General features: G+C 43.4%; 1 long non-coding RNA gene across 1 annotated transcript; it reads right to left on the bottom strand.

The window, feature by feature from the left end:
* Positions 1 to 255: 255 nt before the first annotated feature.
* LOC121274812 lies at positions 256 to 2,080 on the bottom strand. The gene is made up of 2 exons (XR_005942304.1): positions 1,883 to 2,080; positions 256 to 542 (listed from the first exon to the last, which is right to left on the bottom strand). It is a non-coding gene; the product is annotated as an uncharacterized LOC121274812 (long non-coding RNA).
* Positions 2,081 to 4,917: the final 2,837 nt, after the last annotated feature.

A 4,917-nucleotide genomic window follows, 5' to 3' on the forward strand; every position in this document is an offset into this window, starting at 1 on the left:
GAACTCATGCGCTACACTCTGATATTTGTGTGCTATCTTGTCCGTAAATGGCCAGAGTGATGACATTCGGAGTCACCTGCCTTATATCAGCCCTTCTGGAAGTGCTATTCAGAACACTCAGAGATTCCCCACAATGACTTCCACTGTCCATACCGTATGATTCCTACCTTTTCCACCAGCGCCATTCCTTTCCCAAGCACCTGGTCCTGGGACACGTTGGTCCAAAAAAGAAACAAGACAGGGAATGAAACAATGATCAATGCAGTAAGTTTTATTTCATCGTACAGCCCATTATTCAGAAAGGACAAAAACAGGGTCAGGGGTCGGTGGACTGACACTATCAAAGAGATCCTGCTTCACAGCGACGAAGATTTCATTCAGTAAGAATATGGAGAGGTCGGGCTGCCGGCAATCCATCACCAGATGTTACTTTCTTGGTAAGCAGCATTCAATCCCAGAGACTTTAAAGAGGCTCTTCTTGTCTGGGGCACACGGAGAAGTTTGAAATCTTCCGCCACTCCTCCGGCAGGCATCTAACCGTGCTATAATCCAAAATGAATAATTAATTGAGTGATCGTTGTGAACCCAGAGAGAGCGAGGCCGATGGGAAAACACGATGCTGAGTTTCTCTGTGTTATTGGGAATGACTTTGAATAAAACGCCAACCTGTACACTTTTATTTTTAATTCAAAAACACACTTCCCTCCCTCCTATCGACGTCTACAGGCTCAAGCTTCGCCCTGAAGTGCAGTCCAAGGGTGTTTCTCAAAGTGGACACCATTACAGTCACACTCTGAGACCAGAGATAGTGAAATGAAAGGCCTGACCTTTCTGTCTAAACCATTTCCTGTCAGGCGAAGAATCCAAAGGGATTCATAGGCCATGGATAGTTGCTGTAACACCGAGACTGTTATATATGATACAATGTGGTCAATCAGCTTCAGCAAACTCTCTCAAAAAGAGCAGGAGATTTGATAGGCTGAGCAGTTTCTGGTCATGTTGGTTGGGAGGGTGATTCTGATCGAAGGGAAACGGAGAACTGCCAGGTTTTCAGTAATCGATCAGATGTGCTCTGTCCCATGAATAGTTAGACAGGAGCTCTGTTTAATCTTTCACTCAAAGCATTACACATTCAACAGTGCAGCACTCTCCCAGTGGTGGGATGGATCTGCTGAGTGAGAAATCAATCCAATATTTGTTCACTCAGTTCCCGGCAGATGCAGAGTGACAATAGGTAAATTGTCTTACAGGCATAATGTGTTTTCCCAGACACCAACCACTGTGAACGCTGCTTTATACATCGAATGAAATAAACCTGTTTGAAACCTTTTTAATATCCCTCCCTGTCCTCGTTATGGAAAGCTGACTGATGTCTCGGGAGTTTTACCACAATCATTTCCAGATTTCCTCATTTTTCACCAGGGAGACGGACAGTGAGAGTGCGTGAAATTGACGGAGGGAGCAGGACTGAGGGGACATCCGATCCTGTCCTCACACACAGTATATGCTCTCACACTTTTCAGCAGGGAGCAGAGATCGTGGTTACCACTACCTGGTGCTTTGGGTCTGAGAGCAAGTGCAGAGTTTCCCAATCAAATGACCCGTCCGGATGTGATTCACTGACTCGGCGCTGCCCTTTTATTGGTGCTCTGCTAAGAACATCCCTCAAGACCAACAATTCCGTCCAGCTGCTAAACTACTGACTGCACATTCAGGGAATTAACCTTTAGAACTCGTTAATGTTAAAACTTTCTGGCTCACAAACAATCATCTTAATAAAGCAGATTAAAACATAATTCTCAAATCCAATAACTTAGTTTAAAAATAAAAAAATATCCGAGCACTGGCTCCTGAGTGCTCAGAGAAATTTACAAACATATACCTCTGAACCTTTGAAAGGTCGACTCTCCAGCAACAGGACTGTGCTGTGCCATCACTAGAACGGCTATCATCAGCAAGATGAGAGTTTTCTCCATCTTCGGTGTACTTCCTCAGAGTTAGTATCAGGATGCTGCAGTTGATGTTTTCTGTATCGAATCTCCGAGATTATGCTGCTTTTATAATCACACACAAACGGGTACTGACATCACTCACTGAACTTATTAGGGCGGAAGGCGTTTCCCTTCCTGCTACATCTCATCTGTCTGAGTAAAGCCTTCAGGCAAGAGCTCCACTCGGTGATCGCTTGCTAAACTTAGGGAAGGGAATCCTGAGGTACAGGTAAGAGATGCAGTCCAGAAGAAACGGGACCTGCACTTATTTTAAGGAGGTTGAAGATGAGTGTTCCTCTCGGGGTTGCCTATAAAAATCAACTGAGCAATTTGGATGAGTGAGGGTTCCCAAGGCCATGCTGTGGTCCTTTTGTCCATGTCTAGGCAGGGAAAGTGAGGCCACCTCTCTGTGGTAGATGGTGCAGAACAGCCTAAAACAATCATCAGAAGTGTATGGTTGCAGGCAGCCAAGGATGTTAGTTCCGAGAGTCTCACTTCGAAGAATTGAAAAAATTGTTAACTCAAGTGAAATTACATCGTAGAGTCATTAGGACACAGAACGATGCAAATCGGCCCATCCAGTCCATTCTAGTTATTGTACAATCCCGGTTAGCCCAGTTGGGCTGCTCTATCCCCATGCCCCTGAATGGTAATTTCCTGCTAGTGCGCAAACAATATCCTTTTTTGGAATCATTGCCTATCTCTGCTTCCACCAACAAAGGCAGCGATTTCCTGGTCATTGCTGATTGCTGGATCAAAAGGTTATTATTCCCATGCTCCCTCCACCTTCCCCCATCCCCATCCCTCAGTAGATCTTGGCCAAAATACCCAGCAAAGGAGAACATGCACAAAGTGAGGCTATGGAAATAAAGTTACACGTGCTACTCGAATAAGCACGTAAATATTGTACAATTACATTAGGACAAGCAGGGTTGGCATAAGCAATTCAGGCTAATTGAAAGCTGATAATCTGTTACTGTCAATAAAAATAAGAAAGTACCAGACATGAAACATTGTCACATTGTTTCAGGGTTTGCAGTGAGGAAGAGCTCAGCATGTCAGGCACACCAATGACATTTTAATTCCATCAGGAACAGGGATTCAGCAAATTTAATTTTAACACAAATAATAGTTATGGAGAAATTATTATCAAGTGGGAGGGACAAATCTCCAAGACAGGATTGTTTACTTCCAGCTGTTTAAAGGAAGTATTTTGGACAATTACAGGAGCCCTAATCAAAAACGTGCAGCAATTTGTACACTTGTGTAATACTTCTTTCAATTGGAAATATTGCCTGTCACTCCGCCAAATAAGGAAGGTGTCAGACGGAAACCAAGGGATCTTTGGCCACTATGGCCACTAATTAACCCTACACTTTCGCTAGTTATTATTTTGCTCTTTGTCTACGTTAAAACAACCCGTTTGGTTTTCCATTAACTTACCCAACGATGCTTTCTTCTGCACTGTATTGGCTTTCCTGATTTCCATTGTAAGACCCCCCATTTCACTCTTAATACACCCCTAGGGACTCCACCGTACTGAGCTTCGGTATCTTACCGAAGCTTCTTTTCTTTTTCCTAATCCATCTTTAATGTCCCTTGACACCCAGCGTTCTCTGGATTTGCCTCTATGTATATACATACATTTATAATTGCAGACCTGAATAGATTCTTGACAAGCAAGCGGGAGAGAAGTTATGGAGGGTATGGGTGTGTAGATTTCAGGTAACTATTAGCTGAGCCGTGACCTTGGTAAATGAAGGAGTAGACCCGATGGGCTTAAAGGCTTACTCCTGCTCCTTGTTCGCATGTTTGTATTACTGTTATATTCTTAGAGGGCTGGAAGCTACTGACGGAGGCTCTCAGGTCAAGGAAACTCATTGAAAACCCTGGGGGAGGGGGAGAATCTCAGTTCAGTTCATGCCCTGTACTCAATGTGGGTGTTGGGCTACAATTGATGCGTTTCTATTGGTAAAGAAATGAAAAATGAATCATTTTCACTAAGAAGGTTGGCACAATAAGAGCGAGAGAGAGAGAGAGTGGGAGAGAGAAGCTCAGATGCAGCAAAAACAAACAAACTTAGAGACCGAATCCTGCGGATGCTGGAAATCTGAATTAAAAGCAGAAAATTCTGAGGTCAGGCAGCATCTGAGGGTTATACGTCAGTGCGGAAAATGAGACATATATTGGGAAATAAACGACGCAGGGTTAGAGAGAGAGGGAGAGAGAGAGAGAGAGAAGGAGCGACAGAGACAGAAAGAGAGAGAGACAGAGAATGAGAGAGTGAATGAGTGAGAGAGAGAGAGAGAGAGAGAGAGAGGAGAGTGTTTACCACATCTACCCTTACATGAGTCTGCCCTAACGCTGTCTGGTTTTATTGTTTCCTAGGTGTCTGTGCAATGCTTTGCTGTTTCCTGTTAATATGCCACAGAAAAAATAACTCTTAATAGTTATTCTTAACTCTCTTTGTATTTTTTTTTTCTATTTGTTTCAAAGCACCTCCTGTTTATATGTGTTATATGCTTCCTTCTTGTTAATTCTCTGATCAATGGTAAAGCTCATAATGTTATTTGTCGGGGAATCAGCGATGGCAGTGCAATTGAATGTCAAGGGCATTGGTTAGATTCGGGTCATTGTCTGGCACTTGTTTTGCTTGAATATTACATGCCACTTGAAAGCCCAAGCCTGAACATTGTGCAAGCCATGCGAAATTTGCAATTGGACTGCTTCAGTGTCTGAGCATTCACAAATTGCACTACACATTGAGCCGTGAAAATCCCCACTTTTAACCTTATGATGGAAATAAGGCCATAGTTGAAGTAGCCGGGATGGTCAGCCGAGGACACCCCAGTGTGGAATTGATGCAATGATGTACTTGGACTGAAATGATTAACCTCCAGATAACACAAGTATATTGTTTTGTGCA

This window comes from Carcharodon carcharias, assembly GCF_017639515.1.
Source record: "Carcharodon carcharias isolate sCarCar2 chromosome 38 unlocalized genomic scaffold, sCarCar2.pri SUPER_38_unloc_26, whole genome shotgun sequence".
Lineage (NCBI taxonomy): Eukaryota > Metazoa > Chordata > Chondrichthyes > Lamniformes > Lamnidae > Carcharodon > Carcharodon carcharias.